This window comes from Dermacentor albipictus, chromosome 5 (assembly GCF_038994185.2).
Source record: "Dermacentor albipictus isolate Rhodes 1998 colony chromosome 5, USDA_Dalb.pri_finalv2, whole genome shotgun sequence".
Classification (NCBI taxonomy): Eukaryota; Metazoa; Arthropoda; class Arachnida; order Ixodida; family Ixodidae; genus Dermacentor; species Dermacentor albipictus.
This window is the reverse complement of record NC_091825.1, coordinates 43,886,947-43,896,161: the sequence shown is the minus strand read 5'-3', so window position 1 is coordinate 43,896,161 and position 9,215 is coordinate 43,886,947. Positions and strand designations below refer to the sequence as shown.

Here is a 9,215-nt window from a genome sequence, read left to right as displayed (position 1 = left end):
CCATTGTTGATCTGTTGTACTATCATTGATTCCATAGAAACTCCACAAAATTACAACATTCATTGAGCCAGCACCATGATAGTTCAAGAAAATTTTTATTGACAACTACACAATAATTTTTTTATTGATGAAATATTGTTCAATTTCTATTGTGTAATGCCAACAACTGGACCGAGTTAAACAGGCGACATACAATTTACACGAAACAATAAACAAAAGTTTAGGTCCCTTAGTTTAGGCTACAACATGAAATGGCGTTATTAAGCTGGCCAGAGCTTCAACCAATCATTATTAAAAAATTTGTTGCACAGGCAGTTGTACGTTCAAGTGCAGAATAAAGGCCACTGCAAAATAATTCACTAATGCGTTATTAATGCAAAATAATGCTGTATTGAGCCGCTGCAGCGCCAAATGCACAATCTCCGGATAGGTTCAACTTATTTTAATCATTGTGGATATTGCAATGTGCGCTATAACTGCAATGGAAGACTTGAAAAAGATTGAGTGTAGGTGATTCAGTGTAAAGCTTGAACATTGTACTACCAAGGAAAGAAGAGGTTCATCCCACTGGGCAATTTACAGGGTACTTTTTCTTTTTCGCTGCACCAAATTTTTAAACTTGCAAAATATAAATCACGGTAATGTTATGTTTACCATACGACTGCACAGATTGGCGGCCTCTAGATATAGAGCAATTGCCGCACTTACGTACGTAATTAGCAAAGTTACGCTGATTAACTTTCTAATTATCAGCAATAGGTGGCTACAGCAAATGAGTACTTTGGTGCCCGTGCTCGACACTACCTATCCCAATGATCAAATTTTGAATAGTGGATTTCATGTGGGAGCTTCGCGAACAATTAGTTCCCCTTGGCAGGCTCCTTGAAATCGAAACTGGCTGGACAAAGAGCGCCTTTGTCGTCGGCGTAGCTTCATGTCTTCCTCAATGCATGCAGAAGCATCCAGAATACTGAGAGGTAACCGGTTCTTGAACTTTTGTTTCGAGCCTATCGGTACGTCGATGTACGGATCCTACTGGACCTTACCAAAATTTATACTACGTGGCAACACAAGCTACCACAACAATACAGAGCCTGCGGAAAGGTGACCTCGCGTAAATTTACACTATTACATTACGGCAAAATATGCAACAAAATTCAGTGTAAGCGCGCCCACACGCCGATTGGCAGAGGTCACGCGACCAACTACATTGATGATGATGATGATGATCGGCACCAAAAGCTTTGAAACAGGGCGGAGACAAATAGTCTCTTATTCTGCTTGATTTATTCAGGTTTCACATCTATATATAGCGACCGAGACGCGACTCATACAGACTCATGTTCGCATCAGCAAGCGCGACCTGCCCGTCGTCAGAAGAAAACATTTGTCGATTGATGCCGTTCACTTCTTCTCGCGCCATCGTTGCCGCGTAAGGTAACCTTCAGCGCATTGGTTAAGCAGCACAGCTTTGCCACTGCATTCGCGCGGCTGCAACAACGAGCACTTAGGGAATGAGCCAAACCAGTGGTGAATCGCCACCATTTGCGACTACTCGCTTCGTGACAGCTTGATGGATTTGTTGCCTTCGAGATCGAGACGATGTGTCGTCACGGAGGAAATCTCGGAGGCTATGCTTCAACATTGCCATCGATACTGAATCATTGTTTCAACGCAGATAATTGCGATTTGCGCAGCAACATAATTTATTTTATTACACTTTGTGTATAACTGACAGCTTTGCAAAAAAAATTATAGGAGTTCTTCCCGAACAAAATATTTTTGAAAGTTTTTTACCAAACTTAGCGAAATGTACAAAAGTTAACAAGCAACATTGAAATTTGTTTCTTTTTTTGCGTGTTTGGTTGTTTGGCATTTGTTTTCGTCGCCATTTTGCTTTTTTGCGTGGTCACCGTGTGCGCGTTGTGTGCGTCGTGAGCTGTAAGCATGCGTGTGCGTTGTGATCTGCTGTTGCGCGACAAGAGACATTTTTGCCAAGAGCGTTGGGAGACGAAAAGCTGAATGTGCCCGTCCGTCCACTGGCTGACGCGGAGGTATGCCACCGACTGGCCTGCGTGGAAGCGTGCATGAAGAATGGAGCGCCGGCTGACCCGACGGTAAGCACGTTTCTTGTCTGTATAACTGATCGGCAACGTTCTGACTGGTGTCGTAGAAGTCGCGGGGCGCTTTTTTTGTCTCTGGGTGTACGTCGGGCAGACTTGCGCCTGTGGCGCTCGTGCTGCGTGAGTCAACCACTCCGAGCTGTATGTCTGATTCACGCGTGGTGCACGGCGTCGGTGTTTCAAAACATTTCGTGCCGGGCCGGTCCCGGGTGCATGTGTAGCGTGTTGCATGCTCATTCGGTCCATCAAGCGCTAAGGTGGGGTCATGTCTGTTTAAGCTGTGTGTTTAGCAGCCTGGCCTATTCGTCTGTACTACACGGTAGCCAAGTTTATCGCGAACTGAAATGCACGAAACCACTTAAAACAAGGGCGCCTGTTCCTGTGTTGTCATGCTCGTCCCCACCCTTTGCGGTAGCTTAGTGTTGCACCACTGGCCTTGAGGCCGCAGGTGCAACTCCGGCTGCGGCAGCCGGATTTCGATGGGGCGAAATGCAAAAAACGCTCGTGCTCGGATATGGGTGCTTGTTAAAGATCGGGGTCGTGGTCAAATTTAATTCAGTTATACACTGCGGCGTACCTTGTAGTGAGATCATGGCTTTGCATAGTAAAATCACAGAATTTGAATGTTTAACTTGCTTGACCCTGTTTTAAGTATTACCGTTGCAGCAGGACCCATGCACAGCCGTTTATATGAAAATCGAATTGGCGGACCGTCTTTTCCTTGTATTGTCATCAAATAATCATGCAGAAATGTCGTGGCCGATATCGTGTCATGTCTAATAAACGCGGATCGTCCTATAAAACAGGCTGGTTGATCGTTCGCGAATCGAATGCTACCGTGTTGTAAAAAAGTAAAAAAAAATGCCTAAAGCGCATGTGATTGACGCCACCAGTTTCTCTCTCAGCCCTGGGTATCTTTTTCATGTTGCAAAATTATTTCTGTGAAATTATTTGTGTGCTCTGGATATCTTAAAGAACAAGATTTTACTCAAACCTGTAGTGTATTAAGACTTGTTAATCCGGCGTTACTATAAATATATGCCTTCTTGCAAAAAAGAAAGAAAAAAGGTTATGAAAGCATGCAAGCCTCTGAATACGAGAGAAAAGATGCAACCTTTAGACCAAATCTGGGTTATTTTTCCCTTCAGAGGACTGACCCAAATTCCTACTTTTATGTTCGCACAGAAAAGTGCCTTGTCATAAAGATGTAATATCAGACACTTTCTTTTGAAATGTTTTTCTCTTAACCGCCCTGTGAAAAACTGTTGGTAAAAGAATTCGGTTCTTGCTATTTCAGTATACCTAAAACATATGCAGTGAACAATAAAAATATTCAACTAATTCATTCAGTCACATAAATAAAATACATTGCTAACACAGTAGCTGGTAGCAAGAAACACTTGGTTACATAAGCATCAAGCACTTATATACATTTTTTGTTATTGATGGCATTTCACTGTGTAGCTGATATGTAATACTGCATTTATAAAATACTTTAAATAGTGGCATCCACAGCATCTGGAGAAGAGTGCAGGGCACATTGTGTCTGATACTAGTGCAAACTTGCGTGACACATCAACAGCAGGCAACAATCTTACAACATCTGTGTATTGGTTTCTGTGAATATAAAAAAGGATCTTTAAGGCCCTTCCCTGCATGTGCGAATGTACTTTGCCACACCGAATAAACAGTGCTAACATAACAAGAACCAGTTGAACATGCCCTTCCACATCAAACGTTCCTGTGTACACGCCCTGTAATATTTATGGAAGTATAGGTGTCGAGGCCCTCTAGCCAGTTTATGTATGGAACTCCATGACTCGGGACAAAAAAGCACACTGCAGCAGTGTATGGGTCTGGTAGTATTCAGTCCGTACTAGAATTTATGAGGAATATTGAATACTGAAGCATATTTAAAAAAGCTTAGATGTATTGATCATACTGATTTGTTCCCTTTTGCTGCTTGAAAGAAATACCCATTAATTTTTTTAATAATTTTGTGGATAAACATGCCTATTCTTGAATTCAAAACTATCTGTGCAGCATGTGTGAAGACCTGCAACACTTTAATGGAAGGCTTCTCGGCTTCACTCGACTATCACGAAGTGTCATGCATCCGACTCATGTTAAATGCCAGGCTCGCCAAATCACGCTTCAGTGACTGATGCACAAAAACCGAAGGGTCGCAAAATTCATTATTAAGTGCGAGATATTTTGCTGCATAAGGAAGTAGCATTTGGTGCTTTATCGCTGAAATGGTTGAAGTACATATTACTTTTATTCAGCGGTTGTATTGCTTTCTCATTATGCAGAAGCTGGCAAGAGAGTGAAGAGGCTACGAAAAATCCTCAACATCGAGAGCAAGCCAGAAGAACCAGTAATTGCTTGCACACAGGTACGCTTATTGTGTGCTGCCAGTTGTTCTCCCTTCTTTCTTTCGCTTTCTTTTTTGGCAATATAGTGCATTTGAAATGATTCCGTGAACAAAGCAAGATTAAATCAGTGTTTCCCAACTTCTGGCCCCTGGAATCACTTGACATAGCGAAAGGGATCTGTATGGATCACTTAAAGATTTGCAGTTGATCTTGCGATGTGTGACTATGACTAAAATTGATATCTGGGCAGCATGGTGGCAGGTAGCAAGCCGTTGCAGGAAAGTTGCTGGTGCTGTATGCTATTTAGCAATAATTAACAATGATCGTGTACGAGATCACGCTCACTGACGACAGCTTGTGTATCTGTGGGCAACCAGCCGGCAACTACTAAGTCCACCTCTGAACACCTTATATTTGTTCGCACACGTGCACATGTGCTGCAGTGTCAGTAACTGCAAGCAACTGTCAAAGAAATGCCTCTGCAATGCAAACCATGCAACGGTGCTGCAAGACATTTGTTTTTCTTCTGCTGTCATTTATGGCTTGTCCTTTTGATGATAAATTGTTCACCTTTATGCTCTGTGTGATCAAAAGTGAGCTTTTAAAGTGTCGCTTAATTTTCTGTGTACAGGTTGACATTGGTGGCCGGACGCTGATTGATAAGAACATCCTCGATCAGCTGAGCCAGGCTTGTGACTGTACCAGTGGCCGTGGAAAATTCGTCAGGGCACATTTGCACCACGTCTTTACTGATGGTGGGCTCCACAGCAAGCTGCTGCTTGGGGGAAGAGCTGCCTACGTGGCGAGACGGTTCAAGAGGAGGCCCTCAACACTGTATGCGTGGAGACCGATAGGTGTGTACGCTATTTTAATAGTCATGTAGCCTTAAATAATGAAATCAGAACATGCATATAAGTTGAAGAAAGGCTATTTGTACAAACTGTACTGTTAGCAACTGGATAAAGTATAGTAAGTGTTCCTAATATTTGGTGTAGAAAAACAAATAGTTCCCTTCTTTCATTATTTACATTATGGCCACAAAGTTATGCACAAATTTTAGAGGCCTGATAAAAGAAATGATTGGTTGAGCTATAGATTGATCACAGCTGCTTAAAAGATACTGATGGGCTAGTTGGTGAGCCATGATATTGAAGCAGCACACTTACATCTGACACATACGCGTACACATAGAAAGGACATACACAGGCGCTGGACTGCACATTTTACAATATTGCTTAAAGACGACCCGTCTTTTGTAGTGCCACTTGAGAAGCACACGTGCTCTGATGGCAGTGAGGTGCGACAAGAGCGAGAGTAAAACACAAAAAAACACAAATAGAGGTGAGATTTTTGGATTCCCACCGTGAATAATCAGTCTAAATAGCGGCACGCTTTTTCAGAGAATGATACCAAGGTGCAACCGATAGACCTATCTTTCCATTTGCCAGTTTCTGTTGCTTTGTTTGTTATGTTCCCTGCGCAAAACTTCCGTATCTTTCAGGACAGGTTTGCAGCCCCAATCCTTGCAATGATAGGCTAAATGACTTGTATCTTTAGCCGTGCAGGGATAAATGTGCTCATTTAGCCTTGTATATTCAAGCACTTGCATGTCTGCCCAGTGTATGCCTTGTTACAGGACAGAAGGATCCTATAAACCACTCCGTCTGCACAAGTGACATAGGGCTTTCGATGGTTGATTGCACAGGGACTTGTTCTTTTTTTTGTGCCATTCACCTTTTTGCACAGGATCGACTACTGCAGAGGTGTGGTAAACACTACATCAACGCCTGCCCTTTGACCTGTCTTTTGCAGATTGTGGGAAATTGTGTGTACATAAGGTATGACTGCGTTGTCTTGACAGTCCTTGTGACTGCAGTGGATCCGCTCACTTTTTTGTGTTTAGTAACCTGAAACGTATCAAGAGCTTCGATGGATACCTAGGGCTCCTGAGGCGGGTTACCTTGTTTGTGAAGCTGGTTTCACATTTGTGATGGCATGATTTTTGCAGTGCGTTAAGAAAGCAAGAGCGGACAATCGCCCTCTTCACAAGCTTTGAATGTGCCGATTGGTAGGGAAGGACAGATTTGTTGCCCCTTGGTTCATAATACCAACATACACACCAATGCAGTGTTTTATAAATGCCCCACGTCATTGTTACTAACACATAAGCTACCTATCAGCGGTTTTATTAGGTTTTTAGAGCTTGGTGCATATGTATCTTCTGATCAAATCTGTTGGTCTTATGAGCCAAGGAGCAACAAAGCTGTCCTTCCCTACCACTTGGCCCATTCAAAGCTTGTGAAAACGGTGACTGTCCACTCTTGCTTTCTTAACACACTGCAAAAAACATGCCATCACAAATGTGAAACAAGCTTAACAAACCAGGTAACCTGCCTCAGGAGCTCTGGGTATTCATCGAAGCTCTTGATCAGTTGCAGAATGCTTACATAAGAAGACAGAAAAGGCGAGCGGATCCACGTACAGTCACAGGGCATTACAAGCTGGTCATGCCTTATGTACTCACAATTTCCCAAATCTGCTAAAGATAGGTCACAGGGCTGGCATTGATGTGGTGTTTTGCGCACCTCTGTGATTGTCGAGCCTGTGCAAAAAGGGGAATGGCGCGAAAAAAGGAACCAGTGCCTGTGCAATCAACCACTGAAAGCCCTGTGTGAATTGTTCAGAGAGAGTGGTTTATAAGCTCCCTCTGTCCTGTAACAAGGTATACATTGGGCAGACGGGCAGGTCCTTAAGTGCGAGGCTAACTGAGCACAATTATCACTACATGGCTAAAGATTCAGATCACTGAGCGTTTAATTGCAAGGATTGTGGCTGCAAACCCATACTGAAAGATACGGAAGTTGTGCGCAGAGAACACAAACAGCAAACGGGAAATTCTTGAAGCAATAGAAATTGACAAATGGAAAGATAGGTGTATCAGTTGCCCCTCAGTATCATTCTCAGAAGAAGCATGCTGCTATCTTGGACTTTGGTTATTCATAGTGGAAATCCAAAAATTTCATCTTTATTTGTGTTTTTTTGTGCATTTTATCCTGGCTCTTGTCACACCTCACTGCCATCAGGGCATGTACGCTTCACAAGAGACACTATAAAAGATGGGTCTTTGAGCAATAAAGCAGTAGTTGCAGTCTGGCGCCTGTGTATGCCCTTTCTAAGTGTACGTGTCAGATGTAAGTGTGCTGCTTCAAGATCATAGCTGGCCAGATAGCACAAATGTATTCCTAGGTCGACTTCTGCACCAGCTATTTCTGATGGCACATTTTAATATATGCTCGGCGATTTGCTATGTGCTGGCTATCTTATAGCTTTGTTTCTTTACTAAGAAAAACCTGCACTGTTTTTCAAGACTTCTTGGGTTAACTTAGCGCTTATTGTTATTATAAAGTGTCAAATATATATGTTGCATGAAAGGTTCACTCTAGCAGGAACTTAGTGAATGCACAGAGAGGAAGAGCCCCATCACATTCGTGTGACAGTCACGTTGAGCATGGAGCTGATTTAGTTCATTTGCTGCATGTCTGACCACCACTGCTGTCATGTGTAAGCAGCAGGCTGCACCTACTTTAAAGATGAATGTTTTCTCTTAAATCAATTAAAGTCTGACAGGAAGTAGTAAATTCCAGATGCAATGTTTTCACTTGCTATGTTCAAGCTTTGCATTGCCATAGTGACCATCAGATAATTTAAAGCATAATGCTATTTGTAATAACACTTAATCAAGGATAAAACGAAAATATTACGGGATTTTTTGGGCAGATAATTCGAGCATGAAACTAGTTTAATCTGCATAGAAGCTCACTTGTATACTTTTTGTCTAGCAGCTTGTACAAAGCTCTTGCCACATTTACCATGACTCCTTATACTGTTATTATAGCTCCTTATGCAGAACATCAGTAGTACATTTATTAAACATGAAAGCTTCTAGTAGATATTTATTTCTTAGTTTTGTGGTTTAAATAATCACTATTGCCTGCTAATTTAATTTGCTAAAGCTGCACATTGTTTCATTTACTCATATGTTTTCAGGATACACCTGCTCAGTTTCCGGGAGCCAGTGTTCCGTACATCAAGAAGAGCCTATCCTTGCTTCTTTCGTGATAAATAAAATGAAGTAAGACCATGCCTTTTCATATGCCTTCTTATTTGTTACTGCTGGCTGCACCTCATATTCAGCCTCAGTAAGCATTATCTTACATGAAGTCATTGCATTGAGGACTGAATGCAATGACAACTTTATGAAGATGCTACGCAATACAATGACAACCCAGTGGAAAAATAGTACAATGAAAATCCTATGAAGATCCCATGAAAAAACAACACAATAAAAATACCATGGAGACCCCATGGAAATACACCACCATAATACTCCAATGGAAATACAATGGATTCACGGTGGCCACTTTTCCATAATCTCTCAACAAATCCTCCATCAAATGCTAATGGAATTTCCACAATTTTTCTGTTGATGGTACAATAAGATATCGATGGAAAATCAATGGATTTCCAACAACATTTTTTGTAAGGGTTCGTAACTCGAGAGGACATCAACATGGCTTTTTTAAGCCGCAATCGTTCTTGAAAGTACGAAGTAAATAAAATTAAGAGTTTCCCAAGAAAATACAAAGTTAGCATAGCGGTGTTGAGAGGTAGGCCAACTGATTTATGCTAGACTCAACAAGACCTGCTCAGACTAAGA

The 9,215-nt window shown here is 42.0% G+C and overlaps 1 long non-coding RNA gene across 1 annotated transcript; it reads left to right on the top strand.

The window, feature by feature from the left end:
- The first annotated feature begins 1,884 nt into the window (after window positions 1-1,884).
- On the top strand, window positions 1,885-8,639 carry LOC135900536 (uncharacterized). The gene is made up of 4 exons (XR_010563898.2): window positions 1,885-2,117; window positions 4,436-4,518; window positions 5,130-5,352; window positions 8,546-8,639. It is a non-coding gene; the product is annotated as an uncharacterized lncRNA (long non-coding RNA).
- Window positions 8,640-9,215: the final 576 nt, after the last annotated feature.